At 41.6% G+C, this 18,171-nt stretch overlaps 1 protein-coding gene across 2 annotated transcripts in view; it reads left to right on the plus strand.

Moving 5' to 3' along the window:
* Window positions 1-18,171, plus strand: part of klhdc8b (kelch domain containing 8B) — a 221,433-nt gene continuing 203,262 nt past the window's right edge. The window contains exons 1-2 of one of the 2 annotated variants that reach the window (XM_005744674.1): window positions 1-16; window positions 394-486. The gene's annotated coding sequence lies outside the window, so the exon portion shown is untranslated. Of the gene's footprint in view, window positions 17-332; window positions 487-18,171 lie in introns of those variants that run through there. The other variant, XM_013913722.1, reaches the window with a different exon arrangement.

Here is an 18,171-nt window from a genome sequence, read left to right on the forward strand (position 1 = left end):
CCATCCCTTCTTTCAGGTGAGTCTGGAGTTACCTGGTGCTGGCTCTGCGCGGCGGCTCAGGCAAGAAACAGCGACGCAGGCACCGAGTTTAAAAATAAATGGCCTGCATTTGTATAGCGCTTTTCTAAATAAATAAATAAAATAAAGTGGCGATGAGTTGGGTGTTTTCACTTCAGGATGATGAAGAGGCACAGCTGCCAACGGGGGGTGGGGGTGGGGGGACGAGGTCTTTTTGAGACTGCGTAAATGCGCGCTGGTGAGTGAGTGAGTGAGGGGAGGAGACCGGAGGCGAGGGACAGGCGGAGCAGGCAGGAGTCAGGAGAAATGTTGAATCAGTGTGTGTGAGGAGGACGGAGGTAACTGCTGGTCTTGCTGGATTCTCTCACTGAACAGGTGCTTCCGCCGCTGTCCTCTGCGGGTGTCCAAACGTTTACGCGGAGCTGCACCGGTGAGCTCCGACGCACCGGTGACTCACACAAGGAGGAGGTAAGGACTGTTGCCAACAAAACTTTCCACCCTTTTAGACGTTTAGTCCATGTGATCAAATGCCACACGGGTGGACGTATGGACTTTGTTGCCTTTGGCACCGCGAAGGAAGTGCAGATGTAGGAGGCTGGCGCAGTGCAGCGCTTCACCTCTGCGCACATGGGCTCCGCTGGTACGAGACCTCGTCGCTGGGCGTTGCGGAGCCATCAGTGGGCACGCGAGTGGGCTCGGGCGCTCTCAAACACTCCACATTCTGATGATGCTGTTAGAGCGATAAGATGGTGGGCGAGGATCAAGCTTAGGCGACAATCAGAAATCTGTTTGGACGCCATGTCCAAAAAGAATCCATGCACTCTTATGTCTGGTCAGTTGTTAAGTGGCCGTCACGAGCTGCTTTTTTGCAAGTTTGGGCGGCAGATGATATCAGGGAATTGTGGAAAGTGGTTGTGTCGTACTTGTCAGATGGAGTGCAAAGATTTTTAATGTGCTGCGTGATATTTTTAGGACATATTCAGGGATTTGGGCTAGAGGTTGCAGTGGAAAGCCATCCAGATGCGTCTGCTCTAGACCAGCGGGTCCCATCTGCTGCGCTGACCAACATCTGGATGTGTCCGTCGGTTACAGGAGGGCTCCCGAGTTTGGTCGTTTTTATTTCAACTTTATTCTTTGTGTCTAGACAGCTGGTTATATGCTTCCAGGTACAAGCAGACGTCCCTTTGCGTCCGCATCTTCCATTCTCGCTTCCTTTCCCGAGTAGCATCCCAGGAGTTTAAAGCTGTCCCTCCTCCCGCTGCCGTCTGCTCTGTTAAAGAGGTTGTTTCTCTGACACACTCCAACTTGTTCAGCACCTTCCACCACTCCCATTATCTCCTCTCTCGCTCTCTCTGCTAGGGCTACTTTTCCCATCTGACCTGTGATGATAGTTCCTAAGCTCATTAGCATAATGAGGATTACAGCTGACATGCAGCGTCTGGGCCTGTCTTGCTGGATCCAGCAGAGACACGTAGTGCAGTGGCAGCTCTCATTGTGCCAGTAAAATGCCACCTCCAATCAGGACTCACAGGGAGGCTGCAGGTTGTACAGCTGTACAGAAAGAGTGAGGGACAAGGACAAATGGACTTTCTGAGGATGAAATTATTCATGAATTAAATCAGCTGGCATAGGAGCTAGTTAGATATAAATGGATGAATTTGAATGCCTGACCGTTTCCTTCTAAAAAACATAAAAACTGCAAATTGATTTTGCCTCATAATTGTAATTCAGTTTTGTCTGCAGGAGGAAAAGTTCTTTACTTTTCTCATTCGTTTATTTACAAGTCTTTCCTTCCACTCGTGCTGCATAAACAATCGAGTCACCCACTTTCCATATAATTTTATTCTAAAGTTCAAGCTGCGGGTCAGAGCCCACAAGAGGAGACAGTCCTGCCAGCGAGTCTCCACATGATGAAAACGGAAGCTGATTTTTGACAGGGCGAGCGACAACCTTTTGCATCTGTTCAGCCTGTTTTCCTTGCTGTCTCTGCTTTTTATGTAAATTTTCTACTATTTTTCTCTTATACCAATATTTTCTAGTCATTCCATGGTTATTTAGTGAAAGCAGCATGGCCCCTAGTCGTAAATTACTGCTTATTTGTTGCTTGTGATGGTTGGATTTTGGGAGCAGAAGCTGTCATTTGTGAGAGCATCATCTGAGAACAGTCAGTGGTAACCTGGCGCATCGTTAATCAGCTGTGTGATTGCACAGACTTGTGGATAATCCATGCGTATCCTTTGTTCTACTCACATTCATATTGTGATGGAGATATGCGACAGTGGGTTAAGAAATAACAAAATTCAAGACACTTTTATGGTTAATCAAAGTAGGATAACCGAGATTAAGTTTAATTAAATTTTACTTATAAATCACTTCTTCACAACAACAGCCAGCCTTAGGTGCTTTATATTTAAAGGTTATTTAATAGAAAACATATTGTGCTCATAGATATACAAATAGATATGTTCTCATAAATGTAGAATAAATTAATTAAAAATACACAGGAGCAGGTGCTGTTTTGTGGAAGCCATCATGTTGTCCTGCCATCTTAAATTTAGTGGCCAAGACGAACATCACCGTGACCCCTAATAGCATTTTACGTATGTGACTAGAAAGTGGCCATATATGTAGCACAACTTATAAGTTATTTTTAATTTAAAGATCATAAATAACATGTATATTTTCATCCTCTCTTTCTCATCCACCATTGTCCTCTCTTCTCTCTCATTTCCACCTCATGCTCTTCCTCCTCACTTCACACATCATCTCCTGCACCGACATCAGGGCTCTAACACACCAAAATGCCCCTAAACATCTTATTTATTCCATTGTCAGCAGAATAGCCGTCCGTCTCAGGACAGCTGACAGTGAGCTGGCTAAAGCTAAAATTATGCCAGCTAATGTTAGGCTTGAGTGTGCTAAAAATCACACTTTCTCTCTGATAAACGATTTGATTACATTCTCACATCATATGATGTTTTTTTAGTGTCCAAGTCCAACAAGGTTAGATCCACTTCACAAAGTTTTACAGACTCCTCCAGAGTAAATAGACACGGACACCCACTACTGACAGCTGAGGTGAACGTGGGACTGACAGTATACCCTCACTACAGATGAGTGAAGGCCAGAGCTGTTGGCCTCTGTAACTAAGATTATACAGCTGAACTGGGAAGGGTAAGAGGACAGAATTCAGGAAATGCAATCTGCAATTTACTGACATCTAGTGGTGAGATTTAACACACTGCACCTTTAAAGGTGAAGACTACAATATTACACCAATCAAACAATCCCCTGTGTGTGAGCACCTGGCAATAATGGAGAGGAAGGACTCCCTTTTAACATGAAAAGACCTCTGGCAGATCAACAATCAGGGTGGAAGCAGTCATGTGACTTACGTGATTGAATTTTTGCTTTAATTCTGATAGTCTGCCAGCTCACTGCAGCAGATCTCTAGTCTATATTATGTTATAATATTAATTAATATATGATAATGTTCTGAATACTATATAATAATAAATCCACTGCTTAGAGTTCAAGAGCAGAACAAGAACTATGATTGGAATCTGTCTGACCATGAAAGGACAGACCCTTTGGAGAGACAGCTGAATGATAACTGCCACAAAAGCACTCAGGTCAGCCTGTCAGCTAGCTCGCTAGTGGGGACTGACCTTTCAAAGTAAAAGCAAGGGGACTGTTGCCCGTTAAATGACAAAAATGCCATAAATATACAAAAATGTTCTATGGTGGGTGTTATTATTCTTAGGTGACCTGGCTCAATAAAGTCTAGGTATGGGAAGCATTGGTTACTTCTTTCAAAGAAAACTCCTCCTGCCTTTAGGTGTAAAATAAACCAGTTAGTTTATAGTTTTGTTTGGGATTCTCATCACTGTACAGGATTTTAGTACACAGCATCAGGAATCAGCATTTTAGCACAAATTTAACTGCACACCACAATATTTTTGGTCGAGACAAACAGAGACGTGTTCAAAAACAGTTGCAAAAAACAATGTAAGGTACTGTACTGTGGTGTTATGTACATTTGAAAGTAAAACTCTTCTGAGCTGGGATTTGTTGATGAGGTACTTTTATCCTAAAATGACTAAGTCTGATTTAGGAGAATGCGGGCTTTCAGTGGAATGCGTTGACCAGATGTATAGATGACATTTATATGCCTAAAAAAATGGATGTTTTATGGGTCACACTGATCGTTGCTCCTTATGTAACCGTGTTTAGTATGCATTCAGCATAAAACACCTCCATTTGGACATGCAGTGTTTTATGCCTGTTTGGCTAATGAGGCACCTCTACCCTGGAGGACACAGGCAGAGTGTGAGTGTACAGTACAAAGTGCCTTCAGATTTAAGTAGTGTCGGTTGTGTGTGACAAATATCCTGGCTCACACACACGCACACATGCACACACGCACACACACATGCACACACGCACACACACATACACACACACACCAGCCTGCGACAGACATTAACCCGGAGAGATGATTGTGGAAGATAGCCAGTACTCCCATCAGAGGATTAAGTGGGCTGCTTACAGCGGACAGTTTGGTGATCCGGCCTGTTAATGATGAGGACTTGGACATGGATGTTATCAGAGGGCGATACAAAGAGAAAGCAATAAAAACAAAATGTTGGCAGAGGAAATGAACCGTTTAGTGGATTAAACAGGCAACAGAAAAACAAGTCAAGTGTTTTTAAAAAACTTTCTGACATAGTGTGTTATTTGATGAAAAAAAAATCTAAAATCATTTCAGTTTTATGAGACATGATCAAATACTTGAGTGAGTGCTCCCATGAATTGAGATGTTATTCCCTTCAAGGTTGTCAGCTCTTGCAGTCATACAGTGCTCACAGCATTCCTGCTATGCTTGAATGTCCAGAATCATCACCAGCGATGAGCTTTGGATTTCAAACCAAACAGCAGTTTCCTGCAGAGCAGCCTGCAGTCTCCAAACATGAAGTAGACACACCAGGCTCAGAGTGTGACCCAGAGCGTGCTTGTAATTTTATTGTGACATTAACATGTTTGCATCATAAATTGGTTCCCCCGAGGGTCAAACACTTCTAACATCCTGAAGCATCTGAGAGGGAAAATTGGTGAAAATGAGCTGAACTGTGTGCCTTTTCTTTGGTGTGTTGGCACAGTGGGAGGGATCTAGTAGAATCACAAATGCAAACCTTAAATTGTTCAGAACAGGAGTTCCAGGCAGAGATCAAAATGTTGAAGAGACCACTGAGGGGTTCCATCACTGCACAAAAAAGACAACTTTGAAGGGACAGAGGCCACATTTAAATCAGGGAGTATGTTTCCTTTGTAGGACGTGTTTGAAAATGTATTAACTCCTATTTATGAACTGATAAACTGTGTTAGATACTCAACCTGACAGACTCATTACAGTTACAGCAGCACTTCCCCACTGCTGTTAGCCAAGAAATGCACTTGTAAATTAGCCCTGGTTAAATTACAACTTTAATTTTTACATGTTAGGCTTTGTACAGATTAAAGTGTAACAAATGTGGCTAGTGAATATTAAAGAGAACACTTATCCAACCTAAATAATGAGGTCAGTGTATTGTAAGTAATCCCTGCGAGTCAGAAGGGTGGGCTTCAGACTCATCTAAACAATCGCTTTCAGACAGTTTTTTTCTACTCTTGGATCTGTAGGATGTCACAGAGACAGGATACCAAGGGGCCCTTCCATATACACTGATCAGTCATAAATCATGACCACTATTGGAGTGAAAAAAACCGATTATCTCTTCATCATGGCACCTGTTAGTGGGTGGGATATATTAGGGAGTAGGTGAACATTTTGTCCTCCAAGTTGAGGAGTTAAAAGCAGGAAAAATGGGCAAGTGTAAGATCTGAGCAGCAAAACTGTGATGGCTAGAAAACTGGATTAGAGCATCCCCAAAACTGCAGTTCTTGTGGGAAAAATGTTTCCAGTCTGCAGTGGTCAGTAGCTAACAAAAGTGGCTGTAGGAAGGAACAGTGGTGAACCAGCGACAGGGTCATAGACGGCCAGGGCTCAGCGCTGGTTGGCCCGTGTGGTCCGATCCAACAGATGAACTACTGGAGCTCAGATTGCTGAAGAATTGTGGTTCTGATAAACATGAGTCAGAATACACAGGGCATCACAGTTTGTTGTGTATGCGGCTGGATAGCTGCAGGCCAGTCAGGCTGCCCATGCTGACCCCTGTCAGCAGTTCCAATAGAATAAACAACGGGAACGTGAGCTTCAGAACTAGACCACGATGCAATGAAAGAAGTCGTCCTGCTCTGATCGATCATGTTTTCTTTTACATCATGTGGACGGCCGGGTGTGTATGTGTTACTTACCTTATATCAGGGCAGTAGCCATAATGTTGTGCCTGATCGACATATGCAACCACTTCCTGTCATTCTTTCATTTCTATTGGCCATGCATTTGTACTTCACACCTCAGCATGGGTTTCAGTGTGCAGTGCCTTCTATGTGAAATTGCCCGAAGACTCTCACATCAGGCTCACATATCTATTTTTGAGCACAGAAGCTGTTTAACCTTTTTGTTTAGCCCACAGAATAAAGTTTTGCTGTCTAGGAGATTAGCTGAGGAGCTGTTCAAGATAAATATGGATAATTTGGGAATGTTATTCATATAAAGCAACTGTAGTAGAGCCCTAGTATAAAAACTGGAGCTGACAAGGTGAATAATGATTCCCTTTTAAAGGTCATGCTTGGAGGTTTTGCTGTGAACCCTTTGAACAAAGCAAGGCCTGCTTTTTCCCTGCTTCCAGCTACTCTGCTAGCATGTTTTCACTATTACGCACTGTTACCAACTCCTCAGTAAGGAAAATCGCTATTGGCTGTCCTAAAAGTCGCTAGAAGTCGCTAAATGATGTCATCGTCTAATTTGCATAACTGGTCATGCTAATGTAATTGTAACCTACATTGTTGGAGAGAGAAATAACATCGTGGAAGAGACATAAAGTGAGTAAAAAACGTCCTAAACGCATTTAGAATTTATTTAGAACTACAAATTAAATTTCTTTTAGCAATTATTGTTTTTTAATGTCACAATTCCAATCCTGCTCCTTTATCCGGGCTTGGACCGACAAAAGTGACCCGAAATTGGCACTCTGGTGGAGTTACTTTGTGTGTGTGTGTGTTTATTAATAGTTTTAAACCTTGAGATCCACAAAACAGCATAACAGTAAAAGAAGAACTGACTGCGTTACAGTCAGTGCTCATGCGCGATTCATTTGCAGTTTGGACGCGTATGAACATCTCCTGCCCTGATAGCAGCTGGGGGAGGACTATCCTCCACCTGTGAGCGCTTTGGCAGGGGTGAGGTGCCCATGGCAGCACCTGCTACTTGTGGAGAGTAAGAGCGATACGTGTTTTCACGTAAAAAAGTCATCATAAATAAGTCTCCAGTAACACCAGAAAAAGTCGCCAGATTTGTCGCTAGTCGCTTTCTAGAAAAAAAATCGTTAAAGGGGTCTGAAAACTCGCTAAATATAGCGACAAAGTCGCTAAGTTGGCAACACTGCTATTACGTGGCCACTATTAGCTTGATGAACTATTATACCTATTTAGACAATGTGTTTTTAGTAGTTTTAATTTTAAAAAATGCTATTACTATGGGCACATTTAGGGATTTAAATTACTTTTACCAAACGAAACTACTAAACCAGCTCTTTAAAGCTTTTAAAGAACTGAACAGGTTGAGGCAAAGCTAATTTAGCTAGCCTGTGGCTAAAACGTTATATTTAGCTTATAGGTTGATCAGTCTTTATCTAATTTAACCAAGCAAAACAGGGAGTAAGTTGAAACATTCATGACGAGATAAGTGACAAAGAGAGAAAAAACTTTTTGTAGCTGGTCAGTGTAGTAGCTGTCTGGATGTTCATTAGCGCAGCTCATAGTGGAATAAATGGAATCCCTTAAAAACAGATTGTAGCTCAAACAAACAGGTTTGTGTGCATGATGGTGTTTTTGTGTGAAAGCAGCTGCCTTGTTGTATAATTGCATTTTATTGTTTACATGATTCAGCTCATTAGGCTCACTGACCTGTTGCAACTGAGGTGGTGCTCGTGCCATCATGATAATACAAATGGACGGGAACAGAGAAGTTCTGGGAAACATTTTAGCGCATAGTTGTTTTATGTCCCATTGATGCATTGAAAATCCATTATAGGGTCTCTGGGGATAAAACCAATGCTTTGTTTCCAACCACAGCAATGGAAACAGTAACAGTAACAGCAATGGATTTAGAAAAACAAGCACATGCAAATTTAGGAATCATGACTCATTCCCAGCAAATTGTTTGCTTGGATTAATTTTTAATCTTTGGACAACATACAGTTTACAACACGGTATCTATAAATTGTCTCTGAGAATGATTTTTCTAATGTGAGTAAATATTCAAACTAGTCTGTTTTTAATGAGGTTTGTGAAGAGCAGTTCACATTCTTTAATTTAAACATTTAAAAAATGCAATTAGGTTTTAAATAAACTCTAATAAAAGGTAAAACAAATGGAGATATATAAATAAAAACATCAAACACATGGCAAATGGTGACAAAAGCAATATTCTGAAATGTCACAGTAGGAATTCAATTAATAAACTCAGTAATGCATGCTGTTTGCTATTAGAGCAAGGTGCTGCTTCAGTTTAACTTGGAATAAGAAACTCACTTGACACAGAGTCAATTTTAGAAAATGTATGTGGCTGTACCCACATAGCAAGGAGGTCCTGCCCGGATCTGGTGTCAAGCCGGCACTGACATGGTAAGACGTATGTCATCGAGATATGGGCCAGGCCTGGCATAGATGGCACTATTGTGGTTTGGGTCATAGAAAACAGGTCCTCCCTGGATCTGGCATAAAGCTGGCACTTCTGACTGACCGGTGTCATGGCAGGGTGTATGTCAACCAGATGTGGGCCAGGTCTGGCGATGATGGCACTATTTATGTTCCTATTTTAGTTAGAAGACCCAAATGCCATGTTGCAATATTACACTGCTATGGTAGCCAACGTTTCAAATGCAGGTTTGACAGGTTTATACGTGTACATTTTATCCAAAACCTAGTGACGGTTTACTCATCTTTTCCACCGGGTGGTTGTAGCTCAGGAGGTAGAGCAGGTCACCTGCTGATCAGAAGGGTAGTGGTTCGATCCCTGGCTCCTCCAGTCTGCATGTCAAGAGTGTGAATGTAGTTAGGACGCGCTTGGTATAGAGAAAATGTGTGATTGGGAGAATGTGGCATGTTGTATAGAGCACTTTGAGTAATCTGGGAGAACAGAAAAGTGCTATAAAAGAATCAGTCCATTCACTGTCTGAACCGAGTTTCGTCATGTTACTTTTGCACTGTTTTGCATGTTCTGGCACATGTTGTTATTACATGACTTGATTAAGGTACAGATTAGGCTGACATCTGGGGCCAGAGCTGAAACTGTTCTGGGCCAGCAGTGTGTCTGCAACTGGCCCGTGGCTCCACACCACTTACACATGGCCCACACACCACAAAGAATGACGGCCCTTTGGTGGTCCAGATCAGGTTTGCCAGAGGTAGTCCACACATTGGGCCAGCACAAAGCCAGTTGCAGACGCACAAAGCCAGTTGCAGACACACTGGTGGTCCTGTGCTGGCCCATGTGTGGATTCTTTCTTTGTGGTATGTGTGACCATGTGTACATACCCATGTACACTGTGTGTGGGCCAGATCCAGGCCATACCAATTTTGCTATGTGGGTAGCAACTATCTTGTTGTATCAAATAAGGCTTGAAAATGGCAACTGAGACAACAAACATTTTTTTTTGTACTCATAAATCAAATTAGAAATGGATCTATTTGCTCATGGGCTTCTGTGCAGCCAGACCCCCCCGCCCCCCGACTCCTCAATGATGGGTAAAAAACTATTTGCACAGCATGCAGCAAAGCATGTGTTTGCCTGCTTGTGAGGAAAACATCTGATAATGTCAGTACAAAATAACCATTACCTCCATGGTATGACTCCAGCTGACCCTTGCTGCATGGTGCTCTGCTTCCCCGTGACCACCTCTCTAAACAGTTTTTATTCTTTAGACAGTGGCTGCTCTGGTTATTCTTTTTGCCCACGATCTTTAGCATAGTGTATATATAGTAAATAGCTGAACGCAGCCATTTAGCCATGTTAGTGCTTCCTGATGTCATTGCAGGAAAAGCACAAAGATATTAACACTTTACTCCAGATTTAAAAAAACAACACTGAACATGACATAATAACATTACATTCTTGTTCCTGACCATTTCTGGATTGGGGACCAGAAATATTGGCATGGTAATTAGATAACTGTCAGACTGGCATGATTAAACAACGTGCTGTTGTCAGTTTATTGCAGGCATATTGACGCTGGGAGCAATTAAATAGGTGGTGGAAAGTTTAATTAAATAGTTCCACTAATGGCCTAAAGTATTAGTTCAGCATTAAGAGAGCCCAGCTCAGCGGAGACCTAGCTGTGTGACTGTTTGCTATGATTGCTTCCTCTTTCACGTTTGCCTGAAGCACCGAGTCAGACTGGGGGGAAGCAGGTCACTGTGTGATTGCTTTGTGAGGGTATTATTTCAAGTTTGCTAGAGGCGCGGGGATACATAAGCTCATGGAAACTGATTGCTGTTTGATCCCTTTGCGCAATTGCTGCAACCAGACACACTGACTTTGATACAAGCTTTTCTCAAGGAGGCATGGGAAAAGTTGGCACGGGGGCTGAGCCGCTTTACAAGTGAGAAGCTTACATTCACACTGGGAATGTTGACTTACACACTGCAAACACAAAGTGTGGCTGCGTTTGTTTATAGCATTTAAAGTGACAAATGTGTTTATTGTGTAGAATGAGTGACGGCGGCGAACGGACAGTCACTGTCCTGCATCCTGAGTCTTTGAGTTGCTTGATCCCAGACATCTGTCTGTGGCAAGCGGACTGTTTTCCAGCCTGATTGTAATGTAGATGGCATAACTCGCCTCAGATTAATCGATCTCTGAAGAGACATGTGACGAGAAAATCTCTTTGACACTCAACCCCAGAGCCATTCTGTATGCAGCGAGTAAAATGCTGGTTTCATCTGGGGTTTTTTTAACCCCCACATGGGGTCTGTACCTCTCACTTTCCTTATTTTGGCCTCTCTGCCTCTCAGCAGCCTCCAGGGGCTACTATAGGACCCCATATATCTAATCTTAAGGGTCAGGGAAAAAGGGCTGTCAGCAGTTGCTTATTGATTGTGCTTCTGCCTTTGTGAATTGTTTCCTCTAATCACTTGCCTCTGTTGGATTGATGAATCTGTTCTTGATTTTTAGAGACTAAAGTAATCTGAAGGTCAGTTTTTCTTTAGTACAGGGATGTCAACCTCATACGGTCACTCTACTCGACCCTTCTGTCCCTTTCTGTCAGTGTAAAGAAGTTTAACTACACATTTAATCCTTGAGATATTTTAATATAAGAAAAAGAAGTGCAGTTTAAACAATATGTTACTCTACATAATGAAAGAAATCTGTTAACATGATTGTTCGGGCTTAAAACGTCAGAAATAAGTCTGTAAAATTACAGACAAAAAAAAGTTTGCCTAGACTAATTATAAATTTAATAAACATTTTTTTACAGATCTACTGTAAAAAACACACATGTAAACAGTCAATAGTAAAAAAAAACCAGGAACTTTATGAATGAGTAAATATGCCCGAGCTTAATGATGTCAGATTAAACAGATTTTTTTAAACTTGCATATCTGTACTGGTTACCTGTATTGTTTGCAGTGTGGTTTTTTTAATTCATCTTTGCATCTCTTGAAGTTTGTTCAAAAAGCTGCTGCTGAGCTTTCGACTGGGACTGAAATGAGGGATCAGTTTAAGGAAAACCTCTGCTTCTTTGCAGTGGCATCAACCGACGCCATTCTTTTTCACGGCGTCCTCAGCTATCCCAGATGTCATGCCCTCATTCTCACAGCCACCAAAGTACACCTTTGGAAAATCCTTGGTCAGATATCAGAAGTCTTTCCTGCTGTGTGTTACATGTGAGAAAAGGATGACGGAAAATAAATCCTGGGTTGTTTTACATGTGCTTCACGTCCCCCCTTTACATTATAGCATGGAAATGTGAACAGAGTTAAAACATTTATGCCAGTATAAGTTGAAGTGTGTCACTGTTTGGTTGAATATATTAACTGTGAATGTTGTTCTGTGTTAAAGAGGCATCTCATCACAACTCACGAGAAAAAAGCCAAAAGCAGCACGTTTGGATTTATCTCACATCACAGCAGTTTCTAAAAATATCCACAGAGGATGTGAATCATTGATTGTGTTGCTGTTTTATAACCATCATAACCACTTTAACGTTCAGGCTCATGTACACATGTTCAGCGACATGTCTGAGTGCTAAAAGAGCAACATGCGCACCTGCTTTGTAAGAGGGAAGGATTTCAAATTTATTCGCTTTTGACCTCTGACCTCTGAAATCCAGTGAAATAGTCTGTCTAGCAGAAGTATGATGTACTGTAACAGTACGAGGAGAAAAAAAACCCTACCTTTTTTGATCACTTTACCAGAGATACTAAGGCTGGGAAGCCATGACTGACATTACTGGTGGACAGACACATTGGTCATTAGGCTGATTAATTATTTTAATTTCAGCTGCTCATCTTTTCTGTCTCCTCTCATCTGACAGTCAGAAATAAAGTCCTGCAGTGTGTGGTATTCAAAGGATTGTAACAGGCTTTTTCCTTTTGATCCAGAGATGTTCAGTTCTTATACTAAAGTTATTAATAATTTAGGAAGTTCTTATTTTTACTGCCTTCAGCTTACTTTGCAGCCATCAGCGAAAGAAACAAACAAAACAATAAGCCCTTTTCTTACATTGGATACGGACAATAGGGAAAACCCAAAAAATCCTGACCGGAAGCACTTGGCAACAGTGGAGAGGAAAAGCTCCCATTCAACAGGAAGTAATTTCAGACAAAAAGGGCAACCAACCGGTTGGGGCTGAGATTTTCACAACAGTGATGGAGAGAGCCACAGTGTGTTCATGATATTAGCTCCACTGATTGGAGCTGTAAAAATGCACAGGTGCTCTTAACACCCACACGGACTATTTTACTGCATGCAGCCAAAGACTGTTTAATCTGATTTGATCAATAGGACCTGCATTAGGTCCTATTGATTTGATCAATAGGACCGGCTACCAAAAATCACGCACATCTATCACTTTATAGAAAGTTTCATGACAGCCAAACAGCCACCAGGGGTTCATCATTATCCTTCTTTTGTCATTCATGGTTAAAACAGCATCACCTGCTGTCACCCACTGATATAATCCGAAAGACCTGGACGATCATCAGCTTACTCATCCTGAACACTCAGAATGCAAACACTCTGATTGCAAATTAGAGCGAGGCTTGGATCCTCTGAATGTCGATCGAAGGGAGATAAGCACAAGTGCTCCACACACGATTAGGAGGACACTCTTAGAAAAAAAAGTCTAACTTTCGCAGCAGCTCTCTTTCAGAAAACATTGATTGAGTTGGGCAGTTTGCATTGCAATGATCTAACCAGCCACTTGTTGAGAGGCAGTAATACTGCATGTGTTTGAGCTGACAACACTGACAGTGATTCAACACTTTCTTCTTGGTTATGTAAGAGAGCTACGTCAGAGATTTGCCATTAATGGAATTGTACTTCTGTATTTAATCCTGCTGGGATTAACTTCCCAACCTCTTTGGATCAGTTCTACATCAATCCCTTGTTTTTCTTCCATCCTGCCACCATCTCTCTCTCATGGCTTTCGGTTTTGCTCAACAGTGCAAGCTAAACAGATTTTTGTCTTTTTCCCATCTCATATGCATTTTTAAGAAAACTTTCCTGTAGGTCTACCTACTTTGAGTCTTATCGCCCATCCTTTGCTGGTTTCTTTGTGTTTATTCTCTCTTTCCCCTCTTCCCTTGCAGCAGCTTCTCTTAATTCAGCCTTACATCCTTTCTATTTAAGGAAGAAAGCCGTGTCTGCTGGGAAAACTGCTCAGCTGGGTGGGGAGATTTAGCTGAATGGAACAGCAAGTCCCCAGATGCCCTGCTGTGGCTCATGCTCCAAAGGCAAGGAGGAAAAGGAGAGGGTGATGCACTGTGGCAGATAAACAGATACGGACAGGGGAAGAACGTGAATATGAAAGAAAGCAACTGTTTACAATGAGGAAGAGTGGACGGAAGAGGAGATTCACAGAGGAAACTGTGCTGAGCTCCACCTCTGCTGTGATGGCCTCTTAATGTTTCTGCTCCGCTCTGACTCGTGGCTGCTGTTGGACATGAAAGCTGTGCAAGCTTTCTCTGTGTGCTTTCTCCACAGCACAGTGCTTTTTAAAAAAATAAATCACCCCAGAGGACCGTAGAAGAAGCCGCTGTTGAAATAAGTGGAATTTGGTTATTTTTCTGTCTTGAGTTAATGGTTCCCTGATGAGTTAAAAAAAATACTAGCAGCATACAAGTATAGAAAACTTCACCAGATACTTTAATCTGGTGAGCGCTTTTTAGCGTCATTGCTAAAAAGAGTTCTGACACCTACACTACCTGAAAAGGCAACTTTGCCTAAATATTCTTAAAACAACAGCAGACACACGATAATAACTGTTGTCTGTCTGTTCTGCCATTGTAATACCACTCATGCCTCATCTCACTGTGCTGTAGAATCTCGACCCTGCTGCCAAAACTCATCCATTACTTTGCTGTGCTATCAGACCCATCATGGCAAGAACTACAAAAACAGCATCTGTGTTGCAATAAAACTAGAATAATGTTTCAGAGCCCATAGCATGTGCTATTGTTGCGACTGTAAGAAAAAAGACAAGCAAGAGACGTAGGGAAGGAGACTGCAATCAGATAGCTGAGGGAGGCAATTACTATATAAACTGGTGTGCTCCCAAATGCAATCACAAAATTGCCTCAAGGGGCTGTGCAATCTGCACAAAATAGGGCCCCGATTTGGATTAGAAGCCTAACCCCTAAATGGAAGAATCCTCAGGAGGTGGGACAGATGAGGGATCCCTCTTCATGGATGGGCAGACAAATCTAATGTCACGGGTACAGAATAGAGCAGCACAGAAATAAAGCCCAGACCTTTCATCAGGAGGTGGATGTGCAAACCTGTTTTGTATGTTTGAGATGACTGAATCAAAACGTAAGCTGCAATTTTTACCATATGGTTTTAACAAACTGTAGCAAGTCTTAGTTAATGCTAGCAACTGCTGATTTAACTGTCTGTGACATCTGCTGCTATCATATTTACTCTCTAAATTAGCTGCAGCTAATTGTTGTTTAGACTGTGAACTGGCAGACCCATAAAAAAGGGAAAATTGCAGCTCTGCTCCAGATATATACAGTCTCTGACTCTTCTGATTCTTCTTTGTCATTATTTATGGGAAAAATTCAGTCTAGTCTGCGTCACTCAAAGGTGTACAGACCACACAAAATAGTTAACTGGTAGGTTTGTGTGTGTGAGTGTGTTAATGACAGAAAGCTAGTGCACAAAATAGCTTGAATATTATGTAAAATTTCTAACCATTACGTGCAATTGCCACATTATTTTCTTAAAAGTCACTAATTGAGACCTGCAGGACACAAAAACACTGTAGCTAGTCCGAAAAGATAATGCTAGCTTGTGTGGCTAATGTGCACAATGTCAACTATATAATTTGGTGCTATTAGTATGATATCAAAACATTGTAAGTTTTGATTCAATAACACTTGTAGTATAACCTGGACAGCAAAGCAACAAATACTAGGAATATGATACAATAAGATATACTTTATCGTCTTCTTAGGGAAATTGGTTTTGGATTCACGTGCTGTCACTGAAGCTGCCTTTGCAAAGAGTCAATAAACATCAAAAGAAAAGAGTAATAAAAGTAATAATTAGAGAGTCTAGATAACTACAATTACCAGATGTTATATGCAGGTGTCATAGTTTCTGCATCTGTGAACATGCTGGAGTATGCTGAGGTTCGATTGATGGACATTTCAACATTAGAGGGTCAGGTCAAGGCTTTGGTAGAAAAAACACTAAAAGGAACCAACCACACATGTAGCCCTCTGGCTGACTTTGAGGAACAGGAGTGACTACTTGCCCTTAGTGCCTGCATCTGTCTGAGTCCACAGCCGAGTGTAATCCCCATCTGGCAGCATGATGTGATCCTTTACAGTTTGTGTGGTGCATCTCCTTATGTCACAGAAAAGACATGAAGAACTGGGTGTGGGATATTAAGATGGTGCCTCATTCGAGTGAGGTATGCTCAGTGACACCATGCAGCAGCTTTCAGGGCAAAAAAAAAATATCTTAGTAATAAGTGTCAAAAATCCAGAAACAGGTCAGTACAAACCCCCAATTTTTCAAGTGGTCAACAAACTGAACACATCTACAGCTACGATCAGTTGTTTTGTTCTCGATAGCTAATTACCATCCTTATAAAACCGTAAGTGAGAGTTTCCCCCCGTTTTTTAGACCTCAAAATCACCAACACTGTGTCTGTCTGTGCCAAAAGAGCCAGGCATCTGAGACACCTGATTGTTCTCTGATGAATTAGGCCCAGAGAGAATGCATTGCTTGTGTTTTAATAATACAGTGAGCACTTAGAGACTTGGGGATATAACATACGGTATTAATGATATTGACAATGTCAATACCAATCATTACCATAACAACAACAACAACTTCAGCAAAACTTTACAATAAATATGTAGACCCACAGTTACTGCATATTCATGATAACTGTAACAATTAAAAAGTTAATTAATTTTAATATTGTTCCATATGTGATTAATAAAAAACAGAAAAAATGTGTATTTTTTTTTCCATTTGTATGTTTATGGCAGTCTTGGTTACAAACATGTGCAGTAAGCTGAAGTAATTTCCCAATAAACCCAACTTCAGCTAAACAAATGTAATAATGATCTTGAGCGCATCAGTGTATTTTATACCAAAATATTTCTATCACAACATGATTTTTTTTGACAGGAACGTGAAAATATTATAAGACAGCGCTGCTCAGAATGTTGACTTTAATAAAAAACAAAACTAATCTGTTTTATTGAAGTACAGCTTTTCAGAGAAGAATGCAGCCGTGTATCTAACACCCCTGAGTTAATTTAGTGAACAGACATTTGCTTTTTTTAACGTATTAATATTCTGCCTTAGCTTTACTGACATTTAGTATAAGTTGCCTTTTTTCATGCACAGTTTTCATTCACGCCACCTCTTTAACTCTTTAATCCTCAGCAGAAAGCCTTTCCATCCATTTAATTACTTTTCACAGCTCTCGCTGCTGCACAACATGTGGCACATCAGGACGGCAGAGCGGAGTCGCCTGTGATGCGATGGAATTGTGTGACCATTATTCTGGAGGGATCCTCCAGTTAGTGAGTTTGTAAAGGCACCGATCACACGTATTTCTGTCTCGTCTATCATCGCGGTGTCACAGCAAATAAAGCAGAAATAAGCTGGTGAAGTAGTTTCCAGGCAGACTTTCTCAGAGGAGCAGAAACAGCCACCAGTGACATCTCCGGTGTTGTCTCAGATAAGAATTTGCCATTCTCCTATAATCACTTTACACACATCACTTCCTTCCTTTCCTTCCTTTTTTAGCAGTCTGCCCCACTATTCCTTTGGTGACTTAGCCGTCCTTTTATTTTTCTTTCCCCTCCTCTTGATTTTATATTTCAGACTTATGTACTTGCATCTCTGAAGTCATGTTGAACACCTCTCTCTGTGGAACAGACCAGTGCACTGCTGTGTTCTCAGAAAACTTCAGATGTGATGGGAGCTCTGAGCTTCCCGCTCTCTCCTCTCTGCAGGATGGCGCGTCACTCAATATGCACTGCAGGGTGAGATGTTAAACTGAATGAATAATAAAAGCCCCTCTATCAGTACGAGTTAATTTCACTTACAGAGGCAATGGAAACATGTAAATGTGCAAGGGAAATGTAAAGTCTTAAATACAAAGAAAGAACAACCTTGCTCGGCACAGAAATGCAGTGTTGCATGGCTCTACTGCAAGAAATCTAAAGTGCACAACTGCAGGATAAAACATTGTACCCTCCAGCACAAAGGAGACGAAGACTGTTGCAATTAAACCAGTCAAG

The sequence above is a fragment of the Pundamilia nyererei genome, unplaced genomic scaffold, assembly GCF_000239375.1.
Source record: "Pundamilia nyererei isolate P.nyererei 1_Seehausen unplaced genomic scaffold, PunNye1.0 scaffold00147, whole genome shotgun sequence".
Lineage (NCBI taxonomy): Eukaryota > Metazoa > Chordata > Actinopteri > Cichliformes > Cichlidae > Pundamilia > Pundamilia nyererei.